General features: G+C 39.8%; 1 pseudogene; it reads left to right on the top strand.

The window, feature by feature from the left end:
- Positions 1 to 8850: 8850 nt before the first annotated feature.
- LOC133084731 (cyclin-dependent kinase 1-like) lies at positions 8851 to 13124 on the top strand (annotated as a pseudogene).
- Positions 13125 to 16091: the final 2967 nt, after the last annotated feature.

The raw sequence follows: 16091 nt of genomic DNA, 5'->3' as shown, positions 1-16091 counted from the left end.
ATGAAAGTAAAGATATATGTTGGGCCAAGACCGCTGCATTCATCTCCAAATTCTATTCATTGCCCAAACAGCCTTCCAGAGTTCCCCAGGTAGCTCTGAAGTTCTTGACTTGCAGGAGGGCAGTAGAACCTCTGAAGATATGAAACCAAAGGGGAGGTAATGAGAGAAGAGAAAGACACCTGCAACACAAGTCAGGAGAGAGACCCGTAAAGGTAGGGAAAAGGAAGTTCCTTGGAGAGAAGGAGAGAAGTAAATGCTACCCTGTAATAGTAGCTTTGGCTTCCAGGCACTTCTCATGATCATGAAATGCTATTGATAGCATCATATCTATTTCCTTTTTCATATTAATCCCCCTACATCAGAGTTTCTTTTTTCCTCTTTTTTTTTGTCTGTGCTACACAGCTTGTGATATCTTAGTTCCCTGACCAAGGATGGAACCCCGGGCCCTCGGCAGTGAAAGCTCAGAGTCCTAACCATGGGACCGCCAGGGAATTCCCCAGAGTTTCTAACTTATAGTGCTGTTGACATTTGGGGCCAGCCAAGTCTTTGGTGGGGGAAGAGGACTGCCCTGTGCATTGTAAGGTATTTAGCAGCATCCCTAGCCTCTACCATATGCCAGAACTACATGCCAATAGCACCCTTCCCCCAGTTTTAAGAAAAAAAAGTCTCCAGATGTTGCCAAATGTCTCCTGGGGGCAAAATCACTCCCAGTTTTGAACCACTGCCCTAAAGGTTCTTTGGTATTCATCACCAACCCATGCTACCGTAAACTCCAAACAAGTGATTACCCTGCAAAACAAAGACATAACCTCCTCTGAATATTACTCCCTGGGCCTCAAGCTGCTTTCCAACAGAGCCCCACTGCTTACTGCCAGGTTGTCTGACTTCTAGTCATTCCTGAGGGCCCGTCTCAATCTCACCATCTCCTGCTATGAAGTCTTCCTGCCAACTTGAGTCAGCTGTGACCTACCCCTTCCTGCTCTATTCTACCACTCATGATACACTATCATACAGTAGTGGTACATGATTCACTTCAATCGAAGGTCTACACATATTTGATCTCGTACTGTCCTGTAATTCATTATGAGTGAGCAAACATTGATATAGCATGTATGAAGTGTCAGACATGTGCTGGTGCAGTGGGGCGTAGGAGATATAAGGATATGATCTTCACCTTTGAGTAGAGTACAGTCTCATGGAGAAGGCAGACCCAGAGTTGCAGTCCTACATAGCTGCTTGTCTCGTCTCCTCTGTGGGATCCCTGAAGGTAAAGGCAAAACTCCAATCCTTCTTTTATGTCCACCACAGAGCTGAGCACACAGTGGGTGCCCAAGAGATTACACTGAACTTGAATCAGTAAGGAAGGAGAGCTTCTCTGAGAACTCATCTCCACAAAGGCAATTGCCATGCTTCTAGGACTCCACTGGGCAACTTCTTTTATGAAGTGATGGTAAAAGTAAATGGTATTTGTTATAGATAACTAATGAGAACCTACTGTATAGCACAGGGAACTCTACTCGGTGCTCTGTGGTGACCTAAATGGGAAGGAAATCCAAAAAAGAGGGCATATATGTATACGTATGGCTGATTCACTTTGCTGTACAGCAGAAACTGACACAGCAGTGTAAAGCAACTATACTCCAATAAATAAATAAATAAATAAAATTAAATATCTAGGTTCTGAGTGGGGAAAAAAAAGAATCTTATGGTTACAAGTGACAGAAACCTTCACTTAAACTGACTTAAAAAGTATAGGGCTTCCCTGGTGGCGCAGTGGTTGAGAGTCTGCCTGCCAATGCAGGGGACAGGGGTTCGAGCCCTGGTCTGGGAGGATCCCACATGCTGCGGAGCGGCTGGGCCTGTGGGCCACAGCTGCTGAGTCTGCGCGTCTGGAGCTCGTGCTCCGCAACAGGACAGGCCGCGATGGTGAGAGGCCCGCGCACCGTGATGGGGGGTGGCCCCCGCTCGCCGCAACTGGAGAAAGCCCTCGCGCAGTGGCGAAGACCCAACACAGCCAAATAAATAAATAAATTTAAAAAAAAACACAAACAAACACAAAAAATAAAGAAAACATTTAAAAAAAAAAAGTATAAAAAGACTAAAAAGACTTAGACTAAAAAGAAATTGATAGCTCGTGTCACTGAAGAGCCCAGGTGACCACAATGATGGAAGCCAACTGAAAGACCCCCCCCCCCACAGTGCTCAGAGCTGGAATAGTCTGAGCAACAAAATAAATAAAGTAGCATTGGATTATATCCCATACTTATATAAATAAATGATTGAATACATATATGGGGGAGAAGAGAAATCTCCCATACAGAAGAAATCCAAATAATTTATGTAGATACTCCATCCTCAAAAAGAAGCAACATAAATCCCCACTCCTTAAGCATGGGCTGCACATACTGACTTCCTTCCAAAAAGAACAGTATGGAAGGGCGATAAAAGAATAATTTGACAGTGTCCAGCCATTGTAAAGTGAGGCATCCTTGAGATTTTTTTTTTTTTTCCCTTGAGATTTTTTGAAAGAGTGTTTAAAGAATAAATATAATCATTCCTTAAGTAAATAAATAAATAGCTTGACAGTGGAGAAACCTGACAGACCCCACCTCAGCCAGGTGATCAAGGTCAACATCAGCAGTGATGTCACGTTGACCGTAGGCACCCTTGATATGTGATGAGAATGACACTTTGCTTCTGTGGTCTTCCTCCAAACACATACAACCGCAGCCTAATCATGAGAAAAACATCAGGCAAATTTCAATTAAGGGGCATTTTACAGAATACCTGACCAGTATTCGCCAAAAGTGTCAAAGTCACCAAAAACAAGGAAAGTCTGAGAAACTGTCACAGCCAAGAGGAGTCTACATGGAATGTGGTATCCAGGATGGGCCCCTGAAACAGAAAAGGGCATTAGGGGAAGACTAAGAAAACATGAATAAAATATGAACTTCATTCAATAATAATGTACCAATATTAGTTCATTAACTGAGATAAATGTGCCACTCTAATGTAAGATGTTAATAATAGGAGAAACTGGGTGTGACGTCTATGGGAATTCTCTGTACTGTTTTCACAATGTTTCTGTAATTCTAAAACTATTTTAAAATAAATAAGGTTATATTAAAAGTAAATGGTATTTGTTTTTATTTGAAAAAAATTAAAAGATGGCAACCCTACATAAGTTACCCTACCTTTCTTTTTTTTAACTTCTGCTCCATGAAATCCAAAAATCCATAACCCACTGCTTGAATAGTGAAAGTACAGGAAAGGAAAGAGGGAGGGGGCCAAGAAACACATTTAAACTATTAGGAAGTAATGAAGACTTTGCAAAAATAATTATCGACAACAAATAGGCTAGGGAATACTTGGAAAATGTGAACACATACAAAATCAGTAAATCTTAAAAGTCTGCATTACTGAGTCTTTGGGTGGGAATATACTAAGGCTCTAACATTTTTGAAAAGTAATGAAGAACAGAGGGACAGGTGTGGGAAGACAGGTGGAGGTTTACACCCTCCTAAGCCAGAAAAAAACAAGAGCCCTAAATGGGCATGGTTTAAGAAGGCTAGCTTTAGCATTTCGAAGAAACAATGGAAGAGAGTTTAAAATGTTTAAACAACAAAGATGAATAGAGGTCCCCTGGACCACAAGATAACAAAGCAGAGACGCAGTTGCCAGTTTGAATCAGGAGGCAGAATCCACTGTATCATCACTCAGAAATGCTCAGTAAATAGTAGCAGTGGTTGTTAGTATCATTACTGACACATTGAGTTCCCCTGACCATGCAGACTTTTTCTTTCCTCTCCTTTGACTTGAACTAGTATTACATGTGGCATTTATACACAAGCCTTGAAAAGAACCAAGCTGATGGCTAGGAAAGTTTCCCAAGGATTCTGTCCTTACCATTCACACAAGAAGAATGACCAAAGACGGGGGAGCACAATCCAGGGCAGCAAAAGGAGGTCAGGCCAGTGCATTTCAAAAGGGCACCTCGGTCTAGAGTCTATACAGTTCTAAACCCACATCAGGACCAGCCTCTCCTTCCAGCACCCTGCGGTCCACCCCACCCCATCGAACATAATTCTCCAGCAGCACACTTTCCTACTCACCCTTGCCAGCCATCAAAAAACTGAGGAGGGCTTCCCTGGTGGTAAAGGGGTTAAGAATCCGCCTGCCAATGCAGGGGATACGGCTTCGAGCCCTGGTCCGGGAAGATCCCACATGCCATGGAGCAACAAAGCCCGTGCGCCACAACTACTGAGCCTGTGCTCTAGAGCCCATGAGCCACAACTACTGAAGCCCGCACGTCTAGAGCCTGTGCTCCGCAACAAGAGAAGCCACCGCAATGAGAAGCCCGCGCACCGCAATGAAGAGTAGCCCCCGCTGGCCGCAACTAGAGAAAGCCCGCGCGCAGCAACAAAGACCCAACTCAGCCAAAAATATATAAATAAATAAATTTATAAAATAAAAAAAAACAAAACTGAGGAATCTGGGCTAAATACAAGCATAAGGCTTCCCCAGTGTGGAAGGGGGCCCAGGAGCCAACAGTTCATTTTGGGAGGTAGAGTGGTAGCAACTTACCTCTGGTGAGCCAAGAAGCAGGGAAAGACCAAGACCATTGCCACAGCTGGTGCTGGTCACCCTTCGGCGAAAGTGTTAAAACTGAGACTAGAGTCTGTAAAGACAGCATTTCCTTAGCCAAGTTTGAACTTTGCCAAAGAGGCTCAAGGCCTTTGATGTAGTTACTTTTAGGTCACAGCTCTGGTCCACCCAGCCCTGAGGAAATTGCGGCTTCATGGAAGAGTTCCATCCATGGGCCCTGGAAAGACACACAGACCTCAAGGCCAGCCACAGAATAGAGGAGATGATCTCTATTGACCTATATACAGGGCCCAAGAACTTGAAAATGAGAGGAATGAGGGTAATGAGTCTGTCTTCTAAAGATTGAGCAAAGATATGCAAAGCCTGCCTGGCAATATTAACATATCTATACATGGAATGTGTTCATTAAAGGGGAAATCTCTTAAGGCGGTAGTTTATCAAATTGTCCTGACTCCTTCATAGGTGGTAAAATCAACTAGGGAGTTACCAGCATTTTTAAAAAAATGAAATAACATAGAATAGAAAATATGATTGCATCACATGTAATAATAGTAAGTATTGTTTATTGTTTTCATGAAGTGTGTGTGTGTACATGTGTACTGGTCTCAATTTAAAATGTATCTCTTTACTGTTAGTTTTTTTTTGACAGTGACTGCTTTCAAGTAAATATTGGGAGAGTCTAACAAAGTTTTAGTCAAACTAGTCATTCATTTATTCATTCATGCATAGCGCTTCTATTATGTGCCAGGCCTCCACTGGGCACTGAGAATACAACACTAATAGTCACAATAGTACAGTTCTTGTTATATATTTGGCACACCTCTAAGTTCCTTATATATGCAAATGTATTAGCCTTCGAAACAAGCCTATGAGATAGTTTCCATTATTATCAACATCTTGTTCAGATGAGTAAATTGCTCAACTCCTCATAGCTAGTAAGTGGCAGAGCTGGAATTTGAACCATTCAGTCTAGCTGCAGAATCTCTTCTCTTATCCACCAAGCAATAGTACCCAAGGACTTGCCCTATTGCTCCCAACAATATCTTTGTTGCAGCAGTGAATTGTATTAACCCGAGGCCACTACAGGTTGCACCTGTGTCACTAACTCCCCTGGTCTGAACTGTTGTGCTAGCAAGTCAAATGGAGGCTTATACTTAGGCTTCTCGAGAAGTCTGCCATAAGAGACAGAATACACTGCCCAGAGTACCCTTTCCCCTGGGCATTTCTAGCCACACAAATCAATGGCCTGGCATTCTCTCGATACAAATTATGTGCATTCATGTCAATGAGCTTCATGGGCTGACAGATCAGTATTTGGGGCTGCAAGCCCAAGGGTCAGTCTAGGTCACAGAGACTTCAACAAAGGAAATGCCCCTGAATAGCTGTATGCCCTTGTCTAAGTTACCTTTCTGTGCCTCAGTTTCCTCAACTATGAGATAGGGATAATAACAGTATCTACCTCATAAGATTGTTGTAAGAATTTAATGAAATAGTAAATGTAAGCAAATACCTAGTATTTAGTAAATGCTTATTAAATGTTTGCTAGCTATTATTATTTATTGGGCACTTTGCTAGTATCAAATTTATCAACCAATGCAAGAGAGAACGTGTAAGCAATATTGTGCCTATGGCATGCTATGCCAGGCTAGAGGAGTTCAGGGAAGAGGTACTTAAGTTAACCAGCAAATTTCAGAGAGAAGATATTATTTTGAGATGAGTCATGAGGACTGAACCAATAGGTTAAGAATGAAGGAAAGGACATTCCATCCAGACAGACAGAGTGAACAACTTGGCAGAGACACAGAGGACCTTCGTGTGCAAAGGATATACAAATAAATAAAAATATGTAAACACAATTTCCCCTGATGCAGGCATGCCCGTGTGCAATACCACCAAAAAAATCTCCAGCAAAAATTCCTGCAGCACAAGTTTTTCCAAAGTTGTTTCAGGCATTGAAATATATATGCAATGTGCATTTTATATATACTCACTTCAAGGCAAGTGAAAACCTCAGCCCTAAAAGAAACTTCTTAAGGGAAAAAGCATCAGTCCCTAAATACATTAGAAACGGGAATCTCTCCCATGAAGCTGGACATGCTTTAGAGAAGTGGGCTCCCAGACCTGGGAACTTGTTAGAAATGCAGATTCTCGGCCTCCCCCAGACCTACAGAATCAGAAATTCTAGAGATGGGGCCCAGCCATCTGGGTTTAGAGAAATTTGCCAAGAAGGAAACAGAGATAAAAGCAACAGCAGTCCAGGCAACAGCTCCTGTGAAGAGGAGCTATGCTCCCTGTAACCAGAGCCAGGCACAATTTAACACAGTGGCTAAATAGCTCAGGCTCTGTAAACCCAGCGACCTGGGTTTGAACCCCAGTTTTGGTGCCTGATGCCTGCTACTTCCCTTAACCACTGCATTCTCATCTGCAAAATAGAGATAATGATTCCTCCCTCTTAAGATTGTTCTCAGGACTTGGTAAGATGGTACCTATAAGGCACTGCACAGAGCAGCTCATTGAGAGCCAGTATGCCTAAAGGGGAACTCAAGCAAATTCATCCTCTCCAAGAGTGATAACATCTCTATGAGTTCTAACAGCTTTTGGAACAGCAGCCTTCAAGTTGCGGTACACATGCTCTTGGGGGTATAAGACGACTTGGTTTGGGGACATGGATAGATTGATGAAGATCAATTTCCAAATCCTCATTTTTCCTAAGACTCCCCTAAAATTGATCTGCCTGCAGCTGGGGCATCAGGCAAGTTCTCCTTCCGCATCTTCCCTATGTTCTCTTTCACAGTAGCCCTCCTCCCACTTACCAAAAGCAAGGCATAGTGCTCACACATCCCAAATCTTACTATGTGTCCTGGAGGACAAACTTCCAGGGCTCCAAACAGGGAGTAAGTAGAAATATTGAGGTTGTGAATGTCTCTAATGAGAGGAAAATCCATTTGCAAATGAACAACTCAAATGACTGGTTACAATTTCTTTTCCAAGTCAGGTGTTTTCCACATAATCGAATGGGGACCTAATTTGAGCTGTCAACTGATAGATCATTAAAAATAATTTTTGATGATAGACCACTATGTGATTTTTAATATACGACTTGGAAGCAGTTCAAATAATTCAAATGTAACAATTTTCCTTACATTTCCACTTACTTATGTGAACGTTTTCAGCACTTTAACCTTTTTTTTAAATTGAAATATGTTACACTAGTTTCAGGTGTACAATGTAATGATTCAATACTAGTATAGACTGCAAAATGATGACCACAATAAGTCTAGTTAACATCCGTCAGCATTTATGTCTTAATAAACAAAAAATTGGCTTGCAATTGATGCCAAACTGTATCAATCAAGCAGTAAGTAATATTCACCCACAGATACATGATACAAGTTTTTAAAATGCCATCCATCTCATAGCAGATGCATTTCCAATGAATTTCACTTCTGTGTTTAATAATTCCATATCAAAATTATAATATATCTATGTTGCTTTTCTCAATTACGTAGTATAATAATTTTAATGATAATTCAATCCAGAAGAAATGTTTTAATACTTAAAGCCTTTTAGTTACATGAAATGTTTTAAAATGCTGTTTCAATCTATATGTATGTTTTTGTTGCAGAGAAGCATGATACAGAAATCAATAAAAAACTTTCAAGCATAAAAATATATTACATTAGGATAAAATTCTGTGGGGAAAGTGGAATGAAAATGTGAGTTCAAGGAGAAAAAGGAATGATGTAAAATTTTCTGACTACTAAAGAAAAGGTCTTTTGTATATTTTTAAACAGAAGACAGTAGTATCAAATCATTATGGTATTTAGATTGGAAACTTTAAAAAGAGCAATGTAAAGGTTTATTTTAAAATTTTTAAATTTCAGTATTTACTATTTGCCAAAAATTACATTCTTTGTAATTTTTATGTAAAGTTATAGTAACTGTAGATACCAAGTTAAAAATGTACAAGGGGGTACACTGTCTCTCACATTTTTTTCAGGGGATATGCAAGGAAAAAATGCGAAGACCTCTGCTCTAGAAAATCTCCCCCTTATTATTCTCCTCTTTCTTCAGTAGGTGAATAAACAGAAATGACATTCTCAGTGCTATGTGGCATGCTAAGAAGCATTCCAGAGGAGTAACCATCGCTGTCTCTGTTTTCAAAAACTCACCACCTAGTTGAACCAACCAGAAAAAAATGATGCAAAGCAACTGAGGTCTGTGGCAGACACTGGTCTTGCCCACATGGTGCTCACGCTCTCCGGTATCCTTGCTAAGCAAATCCAGACTGTGTTTAGGACAGCAATATGCCAGGTAAATACTCATTTTTTCAGCCTCCCTTCCCCTGAGGGGTGAACATGTGACAAAATTCTAGCTGGTGAAACATAAGTAAAGACCTGAGGGTTTCTGGGAAAGCTTTTGCTTTCCTAATAAAACCATATAGATGAGGCTAGCTCTGCCTGTCCTTTCTTCTTCCTAACTGAATGCGGATGCAATGCCTGGAGCTACAGCATTTATGCCAAAGCTATGAGGCAACAAGCATGAGGACAAAGGCAACATACTAAGGATGGCAATATGGACACATGGAAAGATCCTGGGTCCCTGATGGCATAGCTGAGCAGTGAACTAATGCCAACAAGGGCTTACCCTTAGATCTTCTACTACATTAAATACATGTATACACATATTTCAATTGCTGTAAACCAGTGCTAGTTGGATATCCCAGTTACTTGTACTGTGTAACAAGCTACTCTAAAACTTAGTGACATTAAAATAAGTCATTTTATTAAACTCACAGATTCTGCAGGTCAGGAATTCAGACAGGGTCCATCTGGAATGGTTTGTCTCTACTGCACGATATCCGGAGCCTCTGTTGAGAAGACTCAACCAGGTGAGTGACTCAAACACCCAGGAACTAGAATAGCTGGACCTGGAGAATCCATTTCCAAGAAAACTTCTTCACTCATGTGTCTGGTACCCAGGCTAGAATGATCAAAGACTGGGCTCAGATGGGACTGTTGACCAAGTGCCAACACATGTGGCCTCTCCATATGGCTTAGACTTTTCACAGCACAGTGGCTGGGTTCTGAGAGCAAGCATTCCAAGAGACCTAGAAGGAAGTTGCATGGATTTTTATGATCCAGGCTTATGCAGGAATCAGTGTCATTTCTACAGTACTCAGTTGGTCGAAGCAGTCACCAGATTCAAGGAGATGAGACACAGATGCCAGCTCTCAATTGGAGGCGTAAAAAGAACTTGCAACCATTTTTCTTTAAAACACCACAACGGTTGAGGTATTTTTCCTTGCAAATTACACATTCCTAACTGATACAATGGATGATATAAGATAACATAAAGTAGATGCGAAGTTGAACAGTACAAGTAGGCTATTGAACTCAAAGGAGGAACAGATAATGAGAATCAAGAAAGCCTTCATTATAAACACTGATTGAGGGCCTGTAAGTGCACCGCCCAGAATAAAATGGCAAGAGGATTGCAAAAATACTGCAAGACTCCATATCTATCCCCCATGCTAGATATGAGTTCAGATCTCAATCTGCTATTCTCAACCGACATGGCTTTGGAAAATCCTAGCTGAGCCTCAGTTTGTGTTATCAGCAAAAAGGAGAGCATATGTCAAGGTTAGGGTGAGGTCTAAATAAAATAGAATGAGAAGGGCCTAGCATGGTGCAAGTCACTCAGTAAGTATTCAATAAATGCTATGCATGTGTTTATTTATTAAAAGAACTTACCCATGTGGGAAAATTGAATGAGTATCTACCATACGATTGACAGAGAGTTAGTATTCCCCAAACATAAGTCAGAGCCCCAAACCTACCTTATGGACTCAGCAAGGTTTACTGACATTTGTTTTGTACAGAGCTTAGAGGACTTAGACCAATTTTTCTGGAGGAAAACTAAAACAGACTTAAGAAGATCTTCTGATGTCTAGGCTGATGTCAAGCCTTTTCCCTGCAAAGCCCATCCCCACCACTGCTGCCAGTTTAGAAAAATCTATAGCATTTCTCACAAGAGGCCAACCATTCCAATCTAGGATAAGTTTTCTAAATATTAGATCTGAACTGATTTATTTTATCCCTAAATGCATTGGGCCACAATCTTCCTGAATGGATTAAGTCAGACCATCTATTTTTAGCAGCTGGCTCATTCAGTCCATTTCCTTACTATAAATACCTGAGTGCACTTGTTTTAAAGTAGAACTCTTTTGTCATCTGATTGTCCCAGTCTAGATGAGAGGGGGATCGAGGAGAGAATGAAAAATGAGACAGAGGATAGAGAAAGAGAGACTGCATTGCTCTACTCTGCTCAGCAGCTATTTTCACAGACTCATAGATCCATAGCCGCCTGAATACAGGAGAAAGCCAAGAGGGTCTAGCCCTTCTCAGTGTGTTAACCTTGAGAAGTTGGCAGCTATTTGGGACTCGATGGAGCAACCCAGACTCTTTCCTATCATTTCATCCACTGAAAGTTTCCTTTTCATAATCCCATGTCTCAGTCTCCCTACTCATAACACACTGACACTAACCCCAGCCCCCGAGGCAGGCCAAGAGAGGTTTCTCCTGGTCTTAATGCCCTTGAGTGAAAATAAATTATTATAATATTTCATACCCATCTCCCTGGAGTCTCGAAGAAGGGGACACTGAGCTCTCGACAAATACTGATCAAAGCATTAAGAGGAAATAGGCCAGAGTCAAATTAAGGAGTGGGTCTGCCAGGCAGCTGCATGGAGCACCACTACACAGGAAAGATATGTTCAAACATCACTGGATGCTGGTGTGTCACTGGAAATTAAGGAGAGAGAGGAAAAATGCAAGTTCGAAACTCCTCTCAGGAAAGTAGAATGTGTGGTTAAAGGAATACTGCAAAATGATCCTGAAGTTGTAGCTAAGACCTCTAAGGGCCATGATTTCAATAGTGAATATTTGTCATTTAAGGTAGCTAATATCTTAATATTCTCCCTATTTTGAGGTTTCTACCAGCAGTCCTCCTTCTCCATTCTTTTTTTCACTTTCCCAGTTTTCAACTCCTCCTCCAAATTAAAGCTGAACAAACATTTTGATTGAACAAATATATTGATTCAGGGGGGCAAGAAATTATCCACAGTCTACCAAGATTCCCACATGTCTCAGTCTGGACACTTCCCCCAAGGATCTCAAAGGGGTACAAAAACCCACTTATCCAAGTTTCAAGCACCAAGGAAGCACTGTGCTCCCAAAAGCAGCCAATGGGAGCAGAGTCTCCTGGCTTCTCTCAGATGAAATGCAAATGTGCCTCAAATAATAGAAAGTATTCATCAAATATTTTCAAAAACAATTCATACATGATGATCCAGTGGGTTTTATCTCAGGAATGCAAGGCTGGTTTAACATTCAAATATCAATCAATGTAATTCAACATACTAACAGAACAAAAAAGAAAAAAACAATTATCTCAATAGACTCAGAAAGATTATTAGAAGAATTATTCATAATAAAAGCCCTCAGGGCTCTTGAAAGTTGAGGAAGAGCGACACAGATATGGTAGCTGCATCACTGCCTCCACCACCCCTCTGACACCTCCAACCATATCCTCTACCATCACAGAATGATAATCCAGGATCTACCATTCTTATTTAGTAATTGTGGATGATTATTCCAAAATAGAGAAAGTTGGAGAAGTATCTATGGAATTATGTATAAGGGTAGACACAAAACTACAGGTCAAGTGGTAGCCATGAAAAAATCAGACTAGAAAGTAAAGAGGAAGTGTTCCTAGTGCCTCAACTCAGGAAATTTCTCTTTTAGAACTCTGTCATCCAAACATAGTCAATCTTCAAATGTGGTTATGCAGGAATCCAGGTTATATCTCATCTTTGAATTCCTTGGATCTCAAAAGTACTTGGATTCTATCCCTCCAGGTCTGTTCATGGATTCTTCACTTGTTAAGAGTTATTTGTACCAAACCCTACAAGGGATTGTGTTTTGTCAGCCTAGAAGATCTCTTCACAGAGATTTAAAACCTCAAAATCTACTGATAACAAAGGAACAATTAAACTAGTTGACTTTGGCTTTGCCAGAGCTTCTGGAATACCTATTAGAGTATACATACATGAGTTAGTAACACTCTGGTAGAGATCTCCAGAAGTACTGCTGGGGTCAGCTCACTACTCGACTCCAGTTGACATTTGGCATATAGATACCATATTTGCAGAATTAACAACAAAGAAGCCACTTTTCTATGGGAATTCAGAAGTTGATCAACTCTTTAAAATATTCAAAGCTTTGGGCCCCCCCAGTAATGAAACATGGCCAGAAGTGGCATCTTTACAGGACTATAAGAATACATTTCCCAAGTGAAAACCAGGAAGCCTAGCATCCCATGTCAAAAGCTTGGTTGAAAATGGCTTGGATTTGCTTTCAAAAACATTAGTTTATAATCCTGTCAAACAAATTGCTGACAAAATAAAACTGAGCTACCCATACTTTAATGGTTTAGACAATCATATTAAGAAGATGTAGCATTCTGACAAAAAGTTTCCACATGTATCAAGAACAGATTGTTCTATTTTTACTGTTAACTCTATTTTTATCCCATGTATTTTTCTTTTCTTTGTTGTAAAGTTTAAGCCATACTTCATCTTCTAATTTCAGGTATAACTTAAAATGTAAATATTGTTCTATATGAATTTAAATGTAATTCTGTATATGTGTGTAGATCTCACTGTAACAACTATTTTTTACTATAATAAAACTATAAATCTAGTATTGATGACAAAAAAAAATTGAGAAAAAAAAATTTAAACCTTTTAGTAAATTAAGAACAGAAGAAAACTTCCTCAGCCTGATAAAGGGCATCTTGGAAAAACCTACAACTAACGTCATACTGACTGAATGGTTTTCCCCTTAAGATCAAGACCAAGGCAAGAATATCTGCTCTCACCATTTTTTTAACATTATACTAAAAGTCCTACCAGGTTAATAAGGCAGTAGAATAAATAAAAAGCATCCAGATTTGAAAAGAAGCAAAACTGTTTTTGTCACAGATAACATGACTGCTTATGTAGAAAATCCTAAAATATCTGCAAAAGCGCTGATTTTTAGCAAGGACAAAGGTACAAGGTCTATGTATATTTTTAAAAAAAAAGAATTTCTAAATGGTAGAAACAAAGAGTTAGAAATTGAAATAAAATAGATACCATTAATTTTTCAAAATACTGTATTAGTTCTCAACTGCTACATAATGAATTACCAAGTTAGCAGCTTGAAACAACAAACATCTGTTATCTCACACAGTTTCTACAAGTCTGGAATCTGGGAAAAGCTTCACCAGGTGGTCTGGCTCAGCATCTCTCAGGAGGTTGCAGTCAAGATGTCAGCCAGGGCTGCTGTCATCTGAAGGCTCGACTGGGTCTGGAGGATGCACTTTCAAGATCACTCATTCACGTCTTGTTAGTGGAGGCCTCCGTTCCTCGTTTATGAGGGTATCTGTTCTTCACCACATTTGACCTTCCAGTAGAGCTGTTCTCATGTTTTCCAGAGCAAGCAATCCAACAGAGAGCAAGGAAGAAGCCATGATGCCTTTTACTGCCTACTCTCAGAAGTGGCATTCCATCACTTTGCCATATCCTATTGGTCACACAGATCTGGTACGATGTGTGTGCATTGCAGGGGGGACTGTACAAGGGCATGAATAGCAGGAGGGAAGGAGCATTGAGGGCCAACCTGGAGGCTGGCTACTACAAATAACTTTTGTGACAGCACCAAAAGATATAAAACACTTGTGGATAAATTTAACAAAATACGTGCTAAACCTCCACACTGAAAATGATAAAATAATCACTGAAAAAATTTTAAAAGACCTAAATAAAGGAAGATATATACAATGTTTATGGATTGTCAGACACAATATTAAGATATTAATATTTCCCAGTGTATTGGGATTCAATGTAATCTCAATCACAATGCCACAGGTTTTTTCTTAATAGAAATTGATGAGCCGATAATAAAATTTGTATGTAAATGTTAAGGATTTAAAAGCACCAAAACAACTTTGAAAAAGAAGAACAAAGTTGGAGGACTTAGACTACCTCCTACACTACATCCCAAAATAGTGTAAGACCTACACTATTTTAGGATCTACAATAAAGCTACAATAATACAGACGGTATGCTATTAACATAGGAGAGACATATAGATCAGTGGAACAGAATAAAATGTCCAGATATAGACCCACTCATATGGTCAATTAATTTTTGACAAAAATGCCAAAGTAATACAAGGGGAAAGGATTTTCAACAAATGTTGCTAGGACAATTGAATATCCCAGAAAGAAAATAAACTTTGAACATTGTCTTACAATATAAACAAAAGTTAACTTAAAATTGATCATTAAAGAATATATAATGAAGAAAAGACAGTCTCTTCAATAAGTGGTGCTGGGAAAACTGGACACTTACATGTACAAGAATGAAATTACAACATTCTCTAACATCATACACAAAAATAAACTCAAAATGGATTAAAGACCTAAATGTAAGACCAGATACTATAAAACTCCTAGAGGAAAATATAGGCAGAATACTGTGACATAAATCGCAGCAATATTTTTTGGATCCATCTCCTAAAGCAAAGGAAATAAAAGCAAAAACAAACAAATGGGACCTAATTAAACTTAAAAGCTTTTGAAAACCGCTGACAAAACAAAAAGACAACCTACTAAATGGGAAAAAAAATTTACAAATGATATGACCAATAAGGGATTAATATCCAACATATACAAACAGCTCATACAACTCAACATCATAAAAACAAACAATCCAATTAAAAAATGGGCAGAAAAACTGAATAGACATTTTTTTCCAAAGAGGAAATGCAGATGGCCGAGAAGAGACCCTCAGCATCACTAATCATCACGGAAATGCAAATCAGGACCACATGAGATATTACCTCACACCTGTCAGAATGGCTATCATCAAAAGGAACACAAACAGGGACTTCCCTGGTGGTCCAGTGGCTAAGACTCCGTGCTCCCAATGCAGGGGGCCCGGGTTCGATCCCTGGTCAGGGAACTAGATCCCACATGCCACAACTGAGAGTTTGCATGCTGCAACTAAAGACCCTGTATGCTGCAACTAAAGATCCCACATGCCACAACAAGGATCCCATACGCAGCAACGAAGATCCCAGCACAGCAAAATAAATAAGTAAATATTTTAAAAAAAGGAACACAAATAACAAATGTTGGTGAGGATGTGGAGAAAAGGGAACCCTTGTACATTGTTGGTGGGAATGTAAATTGGTGCAGCCACTGGGGAAAACAATATGGAGGTTTCTTAAGAAACTAAAAATAGAACTACTATATGACCCAGCAATTCCACTCCTGGATACATATCCAAAAAAAACACCAAAAACACTAATTTAAAAGGATACATGCACCCCAATGTTCACAGCAGCATTATTTACAATTGCCAAGATATGGAAGCAACC

The sequence above is a fragment of the Eubalaena glacialis genome, chromosome 2 (assembly GCF_028564815.1).
Source record: "Eubalaena glacialis isolate mEubGla1 chromosome 2, mEubGla1.1.hap2.+ XY, whole genome shotgun sequence".
Taxonomy (NCBI): Eukaryota; Metazoa; Chordata; class Mammalia; order Artiodactyla; family Balaenidae; genus Eubalaena; species Eubalaena glacialis.
Note: the sequence above shows the minus strand (reverse complement) of the source record. Positions and strands in the feature narration are given on the sequence as shown.